Source organism: Borostomias antarcticus (genome assembly GCF_949987555.1).
Source record: "Borostomias antarcticus genome assembly, chromosome: 8".
Classification (NCBI taxonomy): domain Eukaryota; kingdom Metazoa; phylum Chordata; class Actinopteri; order Stomiiformes; family Stomiidae; genus Borostomias; species Borostomias antarcticus.
Genome location: NC_140241.1, coordinates 22,169,676 through 22,182,824, shown reverse-complemented (window position 1 = coordinate 22,182,824; position 13,149 = coordinate 22,169,676).

The following is a 13,149-nucleotide window of genomic DNA, read 5'->3' as shown; positions in this document are numbered from 1 at the left end:
GCCTGAGCAGGCTCCCCCTAATTGGTAATGTCGCTGCACTTGTAGCCTTGCACGTGAACTCTGCCAGAGACTCTGGTAGGATATTTAATACTGGGCTCACATTACAGGATTTTTGAGCCGATTTATCCCTGATTCACCCCTCCCGACAATTGGAGGGGAAATCTGGTCTGGAATGTTGGTCAGTACAGATATTCGGCCCAGATTATCTTGTAATGTGAGGGGTTTACAGATCCAATCTTAAACCTCCCGATTGGCTCGCAGACCCATCGGGGCGGCCCCGATAATATCAAACATGTTTGATATTTAAAATTATTACGTCACTACTTTACAAGCAAGGGAGGAGTTTGTTGCTCCCTCGGGCACGATGATATCCTGTAGTGTGTGATGAGCCGTTATTTTCAAATCTTGTAGTGTGCGCATGTTATAGATTCCAGAGAAGAACATGTTAAGATTCTCCGCGATGCAACCCGTTTTCCAAATCGGTTAGGATTTCAAATATCCTGTAGTGTGAGCCCGGCATAAGTCAGAGCCGGGAGATGGGCAAGGCAGAACGGGTGCGCTGTGGTCTGGGTCTCAGACGACCTTTTCGCTATAGGACTCACACTCATCCTGGGGGGTGGTGTGTTGGTGATCGATCGATCGGCACAGAAGAGTCAGTCAGCCAGAGGGCTTGGGGTTATTAGTGAGCCAGTGGGGGCCAGTCATTTAGGAGTGTTGCCCAGCTGCATCCATGTGGTTGGAGTGTTTGGCCCACCGCCTCACTCTTGAGCTTGTCCCCCAGACAAAAACTCTTAGACTATATTGAGCCACATTGGACGGTTGCAGTGAACCACTCCGACCCCAGGGGAGGGTCTGGAAAAATCTGCAAGTTACGTGCCTTTTTAATTTATCTGTGCACTTGAATGTTGTCTTCGTATAGGCCTAGTATGAAGTGTCATGTGTTAGTGTTTTAATTACAGCAGCGCTCGGGCGGAACTGATAAGGGGGGTAGGCTGGGTATTGGGTATAGCTCAGGGAACTAAAGCCTTATCTAAGTGTGTGATCACCCGGTCCTGTAACCAATAGAGTGCCTAAACGGAAACAGGAAGAGAAAAACGCCATGGGACCTTAAATCAGAAGAAATATGAACGGTACTGAACGGCATGAGAAAAAAAATTTTTTGATTCCAACTGAATTGTGCCATGACCATCACATATGATGTTTGTCAATTTAAAATAAAATTGTGCTAATATTGGTTAACCCGCAAGTTAGCTAATATTAGCTAGCCAACATAACATTTGTTTAACACTCACCAAAACCTTGTAAAGCACATCTCGTATGCCAGCTCTTACAACTGACTAACTTTCCTTTGGCATTCCTGTAGCTCTCAACATGGCCAGACTAATAGTGATTTTCATATTTTTTAATCATTAAACTCGTTCTGGAGTAACTGCTTTACAGTATTACATTATACATGCATTATAGCTGGATAGTACTGTGACTCGGCACACTGACTCTTGGGCAGACTGTTCTCAGTACTTGTTCGCTCAGCACTCACTGCCTTGATACATGCCTTAACTTTCATTTCCTTTAGGTTGGGAAATGCCATGTTTGTTTCTGCATCAATTTCTCTTCCTCTACATGATTTGTCTGTTTTCTACTGGACTGTTAACAACAACACATTCAATTATATTGAAGCCTATTATAAGCCGAGGCTGTTGACTACTTCTCGTAACAAGCACAGGGACATGAAACTCCTCAGTGCTGGCTGCTAGCCTAAAGGTCACTTCTGTCCACCCTACATATGGCATCTCTGTACCATTAGCTGCCTCGATCTGCAAGGGGTCACTTGGATCTACTATCTTTGCAATGTCTCTCAGTTGTCTGCTTTCCACACCTCATCCGTTGCAGACATCTGTGAGCCGGTATCCCAGAGGACTTGGGTTTTCTTCTCTTGTAGGTAGCAGTAGATGAGACATTTTTTTCCAACCAGATTTGTCACTGTAGTGTTCCTTTCAACTTCACTTTTAATTCTGCCATCAACCTGACAAGGGACTACAGATGAAAATGTGTCTGTTGGCTATAACTGGCATATTTACATTTATGTATGTATTTATTTAAATGTTTATTCATATGTGCTGTCACTATTTTAAATAAATAAACAAACAAACAAACAAACAAACAAGAGCTCACGTTTAGTGGCATATTCACAAGAGCTACCATTTTGTGGCATATTAAGCACATCGGTTTGGAGCTCGCTGGAGGGGAGGATGTAGATATATTTTACGATCCATTCATCTGAATTGCCTTTTTTCACTGTCGGCTTTTCTTTTGGCCACCTTTTAACATGCCAGCTACACTAGAAATAACTGAGGCCAAAACTAACGTCAGGCTAGCTACTGGCTAGCTAACTGCAGACTAAACTAACTCATCCACGCATGACCCCAGTGTTGCCAGATCGGATTGACATTTTCTCAACCGCCCAATGTGATCAAAGGTAGCCCACATGGGCGGAAAGACCTGCCAATCTGGCAACACTGCCAATGACAACCCCTCGAAGTAGAGGACATTCGAAGTGTTGCTTGTGGCGGAGAAAGCAGAGAATTTCGACTTGTTGCATCGTTGCAATGTCTCGGAAATAATACTATGAAAAGTATAATTTGAGTCCGGAGACAGTTGTGGTTTGGTCCAGATCCAGACTGGATGGTTTATAGCATCCTTTGTGTTCTGGCCAATGAGGAACGAAACGAAAAAGAAGCTTCAACAATGCATTGTGTAAAACAGCACTGTATCATAATGTACAATGTGCATTGTTGACGCTATTTTTTCGTTAGCATATGCCATGTTGAGCCTCTCCAAGAGCAACTCATCTAGGGTACTGACCCGAGCGGTTAGGGTGTCTGACTTATAATTTGGAGTGGTGCTCTGGTGTGGGTTCAAATCTTGGCTATAATGTTTTTTTTTTTTTTAGAATGATATAGCTCTTCGTTAGAATGAGGAGTCAATTCAGCTTCAGATAGATAAACTTTATTTATTTGCTGTTTTCGCAAATGTTAACTTTCTATGCATGTACAGATGTGGGAAGTTAGAAATGTCACATGCTGCAGCATTTCACGTTGCGGTATTTGGCAGGGAAATCCCGTTGGAAATCTCGTGGGATTTCAGACGGGTGTTATTTCGTTTTAGTGATGCACCACCGCCAGGTGGCGTCTTTGAGTAGATTTAGCAGGCTGGGCTCTGTTTTTCTCCTATAGTCTACGAATGAAGCATCATTAAGTTTCACATTCTTTAATTTAAATGCTCTGTTGTAAAGCACTTTGAGCTGAATTTATCTGTATGAAAGGTGCTATACAAATAACGTTTAATTGTTATTATTACCTTGTTCTCAAACACATGTTTTCTCCATCTGGATGTAATTTAATTATTACGAACACCTATATCTAGGCCTACAGTAGCCTATCTATCTCGGTAACTGACGTCGGGTCAAGACGTGGTGGCTGTTAGGTCAAATGCGCAAAATAACAGTATTGTAAATATATTTGTAAGTAAAGATATGTTGAACGTGGGGGTTTTGCGTTTTGTTTCTGGAACGCATTCAACTGGTAGGCTACTCGTAAACCCCGGAAGTAAATTTGAAGACGGGGCATAATGTAGCCAAGTCTGAGCGCAGTAGGCTAAATGGCTTCAGCACGATACAAAGAAAAAATAAGCTTGATCGACTTGTGGATCCATACAAAATTGACATAGTCGCCATGAGTAAAGATCATTGCCAATCATATCCGGACATTAACTATCTTGTGCATAGATAGCGGCAGGTTTGACAGTGAGTGCCTTCACATGCACAATATACACAATATTTTGTTATTTGAATGATCTTGAATATATATATATATTCAAGATCATTCAAATAAGAAAATATCGTGTATGTTTTTATTTATTTATACCGGCCGCCAGTCGTTCCATGAACGGCTATAGGGAATGTGCAGTTTCGCGCTGGCTACAGCCTATTATATGCACAGTTTCGTGCTACGTAGGCTATTATAAATAAGTATTATTCATTGGGGGAGCTTGGACTCGCTGGGGACTGGTGGAGAGACGCAGAGCCTCCCCAGACGCGACATCCTCCAGTTGGCTGAAGAGCTGTGCGCTCTGGCGTCCAAACAGCCACCAGCTGTTTGTCTTCATCTGCATGGTGAAGACAAGCTGCAGCAAGAACAGAACTGTCTACCAATGCATGAAGTGCACCTAGCTGTCTGTGAGAGGCTATAGCAGAGGATATGTGCGAAGTGTATTTGAGCTGCCGCCTCAACCGTGCGTAAGAGCAGAGCGCATCAACTCGTGTATAGCTACAACTAGTAGCCCATAGCCATTAAAACGGCTTATTGTTTTATTCATATATCAACTAGATAATTCGATAATAATGGTTGAGACATGAATGTAAAAATGATGTTTTATTGATGAAAAGGGTAAAACTGAAAAACATGGAGAGTCATTGCATTGATCGATGCAGTCCGTTCAAATAGGCATCAAAAGATAAAGTAGGCCCATTTAAAATGACCAATTACATCTTCAAATCCCTTCTAATCTTGGCCTTTGATAGGGTTTTTTCCCGCCCTACTGCCAATTATATCCGAACATTAACTATCTTGTGCATACAGCACAAACAATAAAACAATGAAACGAAAAGATTTCCTGTCTGTCTGTGGCATTCGCTACCAGCAAACACTGAAAATACAGGTCCTCAATTTATTTTGATTAGACTAGCCTATCCAACTGGACCACTCCAATGAATGTTGAACGTAGCCTACTTTTATTCTTTAGGTTTTACAGAATCGGCCTACAATGTCCACACATGCATGCACCATCTGACTAGCTCGTCACTCGCCAGCGAACCTGGACTAGACTATTGTAACACCCCCCCCCAAATTATTTTATATTCAAATAAACTGGATGAACCGGTTTCCTAGCCCTGGATCGTGGGGAGGGGGGTAGCCTGCGTTAGCGGGTGCTTTGCCATGACCGGCCATTGAATTCGCTAGTTTGATTGATAGATGGATTTAACGTCCAAAGTAGATTGTGCAAGTATTGTATAGGCCCATGTGTAAGAGATGAATGGTTGTAACCATGAACTCAGCCAGAGGTAGGCCCTACTGTAGATTATCAGCATTATCACCAGTCTCAATTTATGTTTTCCTCTAGGCTACGTGTTGCCATTCATTTAAACCACCATCTCATCTAGACTACTTCTGTTGCTGCATTTTTACATTTATGCTTTCATGATTTTAGAGCGCAATCAACATTTTCCAGGATTCCAATAAGTCCATCCATTCATCCAACTTTGTGCTGAGCGCAGCGCAGGCTGGTAGCCTACTGTCAAGGCTCACGACTGATGCACTCCCTTAACACGTCTCCCAACTCCCCAGACCATCAAGAGAATTTCAATATGAAAGACCTTGGGATTCCAGGAGTCAAGGCCGTTTCAGACGGGGGGCGACATTCCGCCTGCGTTCTCGCTCGGATCAGCGGGGGACGCACGCGTCCTGCTCGCAGCGGGGAAAGCTGACTACAATTCAGCTCTTGTCGCGGGCGGGCGTGTGCAGCCTAGTTCCATATGAGAACACCCCTCGGTCCAATTCCGTATAGTAGATCCGCCTGTGTACTTTCAACGAATGTATTATTAGACATAATATCATAATAATATATATAGCCTTCAACGACCTCCTGAGCTGCCTGCCTGATGGTCTCAGGGCTAAAGAGACCGCGCATCGTTTTCCTCACCCTAACTATTGGCATGCTATCAATGAAAGAAAATACATTGTAAATAAACATGGTTTTAGGCTATTGTTTTTATGTAGGCCTATAGGTTAAGCTATTTGTGTTCATAAGGTAACGTCATTGTAAACGAAAGTAGCCTATAGCCTATAATCCAATTGACTGGAACCAGGGGGTTTGACAAAAGTTAAGAGGCAAAATAATTTGTCTTGACTGCATTCAAGATGTATCTTTCACATTAAAACTACATACAAAGCTGACCAATAGCATTAGAAAGATCTCTTCGAGAGCTTTCATTTCACCTGTTCATTCTGCCCAAATGTCACTCGCGCACCCCTGCAGCTATGTTATCATGTAGCCAGTAGATATGCTAAGAAAATTGCATATGTTTGCAAACTAAAACAAGTGAACACAATTTTACAATCGGAAAATGCTTATGAGACCATTATTTTACTTATATGGGGCAAAAGTGGTTTCTCTTCCTGCTTCTGCCTAAGCCCTCCACAATACCACAACACAACGGTGTCATGTTTTACCGAAGGAGAAGTGAAGAAGACGGTAGCTAGCAGTAGCTAAAGCAGTTAGCTAATGTTAAGATCATTCCTCTAGCTGCTTTGCTGCTAATGCGAGTTCGTCTCCGTTCCTGCCCGAGAAACAGAAGTTGAACTAATAGCATCAAAATCAAAATAGATACAGGAATCAACGTTGTCAAGTTAGCTATCTGCTTTTTAGCCACCGACAGCTACCGTTAATATTATGAAAGCTGCTGTCGTGAGCTATAACTTGCTATCACGGTCTTATCGTGCAGCTTCACAGCCTGCTATTAGCAGACAGCACTAAAGTTGACAAAATCACACTTGCACATCATTAGAATTCCAACCATTTATATGGGATTTATCATTCAACTAAACATGAAACCTGAATACTACCTGATATTTCAACCTGCTGCCATCAGTGATCGGCGCGTCTGCTTGTTTGAGTCATAAATATCTTACGCAGTTACATTCCATGTGTCCCAAAACTGTTAAATCATTCCCCATGTAGTTCACTATGAGTCGCACTCAATACATCCATGGTAATAGGGAAGGGCGTGAGTGAACCATTTCAAACACATCTCTGGTCATCTCCGTTAGCCATCTTACTCGTCCTGATGCCATGTTCCATATGAGAACACTCAGTCAGCCTAATGTATTAAACTTCTACTTGTCCCGACAGTTAACAGATATAGACCCGGCGACATTTACAGAGATAGAAACTATAAATAGATAGGCTTTGTTCGTAATAATTAAATTACAACCAGACAGAGAACAAGGAGTTTGAGAACGGTAGGCTCATCTAATGTGCGAGATGAGCTACAGCAATGGGTCAATGAGTGGTATTACTGCGCCCCTATGGGCAGGCGAGCGGTGGTGCAGAATGCCGTAAAGCGCCTGTTAGAATACCGCGGGTCAAGTTACATTCTTATGTTCCCACATCTGTAAAACAAAACAATATCAATCTAGTTGTTGGAGTACTAGACTCTGATGGACATAAACACCAGTACCAGTTATGCCACTGAAAATCTTACTCTTCGAGTGTGCAAGTGGCAATAGTTAGTAGTGACTTAACCATTTCAACTCGGTTACACCAACAAAATGCATTCATGGGCGGAGGCATGTGCTCTCTGAGCACACTTTCTAGTCTTTTCAGTCCGTTGGGAAAAGCAAACATTGAGTAAAGTGTCTTGGAACAGAAGCGATTCAGTTCACTCTGGCAGGCATGGAAGGGTCTTCATAGGGAGCAAAATGGCCCTCATTTACTAAGCGATCATAGCATAAAACAATGGCCGTCTGGTCATTTCCACGCCTGCTCTCCCCTACCCCGTGACTAAACAATGGAAGGTCACGCAGAGAGGAACGCATTTTGCTTAGACTGTTTCCTGTCAAACTCACAGTAAAACCTGATTAAACCCTTTTAGCAAAGACTGGTTCTTTGAAATGGGATTTTGCAAACCATTAACTCTCTGTCCTTGCCATGGTCCTCCTCTCTTCCCCCCCTGGGGTAAATCCATGGCTCTAACATTCCTGAGGCCACATGGGCCCAACAGCAGACTCACACAGTAACAAAGGAATATGAACATTATTTGTCTTATTTATTTAATAAAGTGCAATTACTTTCTCCCAACTATGTGATGCAACCACCATGAGAATAAGCCCTGGGAAAAAAGTATGAGCATTGATGCATTGTATTTGTAACCAAGTGTTACTGTGTGTTGTAAATAACTGGGTCTATGCTGCTAAGTCAACCTAGCAATGTTTGGTATCAATCTGAAGCTAAAATCATGAATCAGTTAATTATGCATGTTGGGGAAATGTAATATTATGTTTGAAACCATAACAGAGATATTTGATGATTCCAGACTCCTAAGAGAATCTTGGCTCCCCTTTTATGACCGAAGGTAGTGAAGGTCACTCTGGGTGAGTGACCAATTGGTGCTGTCTGTGCAAACAGGACACCTCAATTTCTTGCCCTTTGTAAGTAGGGGCCGGACAGATTCTCACTCTCTCAAGTTTCTTTCAACTCTCTCAGGTTCTGTGTTCTCCTAGTAACATGTAACCCCAGGATCCAAGCTTGTGCCTGATTGATGAAAATCAATCTGTATCCGTGGAATTGCTGAACCACTATGCATTTAAGCTCTCGGTGTAGTCGACACCAGGGTCTTATGAATTTCCACAAACTCTTCAAACGATCCACCTCTGGTGAGAGCAGAGGTTTTGAATGACGTATTTGCAACTTTTTAACTCTGAACCATTTATGTTGCTGTACAACAAGCAGCGCCGAAATTGAACTCTGAACCTCCACGAACATTAACGTTCGCTGCATCAAACCGAGCGACCATCACATCACGTGCCTCTTCCCTTCGTCGAGCCAAACAACCGCTTCACGCATCACTTTCCAACACACTAACCGTAAGGCTTCTATCCAGCATTCTCTTTTGATGTGGTGTGATGCCAAGTGTTGTTTAAGCTTTAGGATAGGCTGTGATAATCTATGACATCATTCTTTTCATTTCTGCTGTGTTTTCATATTGCCACATTTGTTCTTCGATCTATTATTGAATTGTGTTTTCATGTTATTTTGATAATTGATTAGTATAACTTCTATAAATATAATTAAGCTTTGATCACGTCCTAGCGTCATCACATGATCTTTAGGTCACTTGATTGAGTCAAGACCTCCTCCTTCAGACTGAGATTGATAAATTAGACTATTGATAAATGTTATCTGTTTCCCTGTACAGGACAGGGTGGTGCCCCATACAAGTTGATTTAATGTATTAAATCCATATTCCTTCATATTTGTGATAACCACAGTATAATCATTAATTATACCTAGTCATAGTCATATTTCCATAGTTCTAACCCTTGGACTGCTACCACAATAATAAATATTTTCTGTATGGAAGGTAAAATAAAGTTGTATTATTATTATTATTATTATTAACTATGAAATTGACAGCAATGTGCAATTTCTTTGGGATAGGCTACACAATTAAACAAGGAAGCTGCCCAGCTTGCACACTGTCTGATTCTGTGCATTTACATGCCTGAACTACCCCATAAAATATATATTTTAACGGTTTTCCGGAATCTTTCCATGGAGAGTGAAGAGTTGTCAACGGACAAGATTCAGAGAAACTTCTTGTCTTGGAGATATTTTGTATCTCCATGCCGTAAACTACAGGGGCGAGGCCAGAATATGTAGGGGGCATGATATTTAAATGATGATTGTTTTCATCCTCCACATTTATCAACGTCCGATCATTTGTACAATGGGATTGGCAGCATATGAATGTTTGATAGATCACACACGGACACTAATTTCTGCACTCGGATCTGCGCTCCATTGATAAATGAGGGCCAATGCGTGCATTATACCTCCTTGTCCTCTGCAACAATAATCATACATATAAAAACCTGCCTATAAACTATTCACTCTGTATTTATAGCCCATTTAGGCACGGATTCCCCTCAACACATTACCCTGCACTGTGCCCACAGCCTGTTCCACAATCAGCAATCCGATTATAATCCCACTGTGCTGTTTAACAACTACTGTATAATCTACACTGTGCACATGTTCTGTCTATGATGTTATCTTTACAGCAGCAGTTTTATTACCTTACATAGAAATGAAATTCAAATTCAAAATGCCGCTGTGTAATGGTCTGGTTGTAAATGTGCTAGTGAACTCCTAGGGGTGGGGATCTCAGACAAAGATTAGGCCAAGTGTTACTTTGTGTACTGTGTGCTGTAGCGTACCAAGCTGAACACAAAGTAGACGTGAGCCAATGCCCAGATAGCAAGCGGATGTGTAATGATTCTGGGCCATATATGGGCCGGAACTAAGCCAGAAGGGCCAGATCTGGCCTGTATATGGCCCAGATCCGCTTGCTATCTGGGCGGTTTGAGGCTCCAAAGCGAATAATGCTGTTTGTGGGAACTCCTCTGCTGTTGTTTCTGTTGGGCTTGAATTTCCAAAGAAAGCAGTGATGTCTTTCCCTCGGTGTCACGCCCTAGACATGCCCTCCTCCTGAGCTATAGATATCCCAGTGTCATTCATGATTTATGAGGTTACAGGTATAAGGGATATTACCTTAATAACATTAAGATTGTGTCTTTACTTGTAATATATTCCTTCTCTGCGTAGTATTTATAGGCTTAAGCTAATTAGAGTGCTGCACAGTCGAGGCAAATGTCAATATCACAGAATAATAAAACCACACATGAATCAGGTTAGTTGATTAGGCTACAGCATCTCAACAGATTGGATGAAACGGGGGCGTGTTGCGACGCCTGATTCTTCATCGCCATCGTGTTCTCATTCTCAGAGTCTGTGAGCAGGATAATTACTCCTGGTCCGCCATCTGATTAGCGATCTCGCGGGACTCCGACGGAACACGAAAACATCTCCACGCACCGGCCGATTACAAATGACACCGCAGACCTCCGTTGTCAGCCTGTATCCATCATAATCACGGTGCTCAATGCGTGGGGAATATCAATGTGACGTATATTGATGCAAAAGAGAGTGCGAGCGCGTGTTGCCGTGTCGGCGGTGAGAACCCGCACCAGCCCTCCTGACCTCGCAGCTTCAGAGACAGGGTGGGTAGTGTTTTGTCAGGGGTCAGTGCACAGGTTCGAGGGATCAAGACACTGAGACAGAATACCAGACTTTGCAGGATTATTTCTCACTTCCCTCGCTGGGGAGTGGCAGGGGCGCCGTTGCTATACTCTTGAAAATGAGTCATCACGTTCCTGCAGACAAAACAGCAGGCCTCTACAGTATATCAACGGTGCTCTAATGCCAGATAGCAAGCGAATCTGGGCCATATACAGGCTAGATCTGGCGCTTGTGGCTTAGTTCCGGCCCATGTATGGCCCAGAATCATTACACATCCGCTTGCTATCTGGGATGCCAGTGATGAATAGCTTTCTGCTCATCTTTAACCAGACCACCAGTTTAAAGTCAAATGGTCATAAGCCGTTTATAAAGCATTTGTGGAAAATGATCTAACTATTAGCAAATTATTAGTAATTTGTTATAAAAAAAAAACATATATACTGTACAGAACTAATGCATGAGGTTGACGTAGAACTCAAACTCGCATCTCAGGGAAAGTTTTACAACTGAGCTTTGACTACTAGAGGCACATTTCCTGTACTGTTACACTGCATCGCTGAAAGGAGATTGGGCTTGTTTCCTTCATCAACCATTTTTAAATAGTTGATCAACTATCTATGCTTAAATAATGGTTTATAAATGCCTATATACATGGTTTATAAAGGATTATAAAGAATACATAGAGTGTGTAAGGAGACGGGGTATTCTCTATGGATCTGAAGTTGACAAAGGTCTGGTGGTGTGCAGTTCATTTGAAAGCTCTCACATTTGAATGTGTCTCTGGCTCTTGAAGGTCACAGGGAAACACTTCACACGATGGCAAAAGTGGGAGGGGGAGTGGGAGGAAAGGGAAGGGAGATGTTTTTCTGTTGAGCAATATTAGTGTATTCAAGACTCAAGATATGTTTATTGCAATGTAATGTATATGGTTCACACATACTAGAAATTTGACTAGTCAAAGTCGCACTGAAATGAAAAAAGCATTCTGTCACGTTTTGGTTCACATAATTGGTCATAGTGTTCACCTATTCAACGGTGTATGCCCCAAAAAATACAAAATTCTACTTTTGTTGTAATCTTATATCAATCTTATATCAAGTTCTTAAAACCCGTCCACTTGTCAATGTTCCAATCAAATTCCTCTAAACATATGTCCCACCCTCATAGCTTGTTTGCGTCGGAAATACGTCAAACTACGGAAGTTAGATGATCTCAAACGTCCGTTTCAGTGCGACTTTAAGGCATACGCTGTTGTAGACGACATACCGTAGGACAGGGTGCAGAAAGGGACAGGACAGTGCAAAACAGTACAAAAAACTGCACATACAAAAAACACTACAAGATGCAGTATAACAAATTACATTATACAGTTAAAATGAAAATAAAGGGTGAGGCACAATACAGTAGTGTACTATATACAGAATGGGGTGTGGTGAGTATGTACAGTGTGTGTGCAGATTGTAGTGTGGTGGTTGAGCGGTGTTACTGTATGTACAGTGAGTGCAGTGGGTGTGTCCCGATAAGGTGTGTGGAACAGTCAGGGGCCGTGTGCAAGTGGTGCAGAGGGGGTATAAAGTCAGTGTGGGTGGGTGAGGGGGGGGGGGGCGTCGTGGGGGGGACACAAGCCTTGTTTATGAGTCTGATGGCCGTGGAGAATAAGCTGTTTTTGTGGCGGGTGGACCCAGTCCAGATGGGTCCCGAGTCGGTAATCCGAGTTTGTAATTCTGATCTGGCACTCAAAGAGCTTTACAATGGCCTCTCGTTCACCCATTCACACACCCATTCACACATAATTTATTACATTTTCAAGGAGTTTCCAGTACTTTATACAAAATTCAAGCACTTTTCAAACTGTAAAAACGCCACATTGAAATTCAAGGATTTTCAAGGATTGGAGTGGGGCAAAGTGACCAGGATGGGAGGGGTCGGCCGCACTCTTATTGGCCCGTTTAAGGTTCCTGGAGGCGTGAAAGTCCTGATGGAATGGCAGTCTGCAGTCAATCACCCTCTCAGTGGAGTGGATGATGCGCTGCAGTCTGCCCTTGTCCTTGTCTGTAGAGGCTAAGAACCAGATGGTGATGGAGGACGTGAGGATGGACTTGATGGTGGAGGTGTAGAAGAGTACTATCATAGCCGTTGGCATGTTGGATCTCTTCAGCTGCCTCAGGAAGTACATCCTCTGCTGTGCTCTTTTGATGAGGGAGCTGCCACTTGAGGTCCCAGGAGATGGTGGTG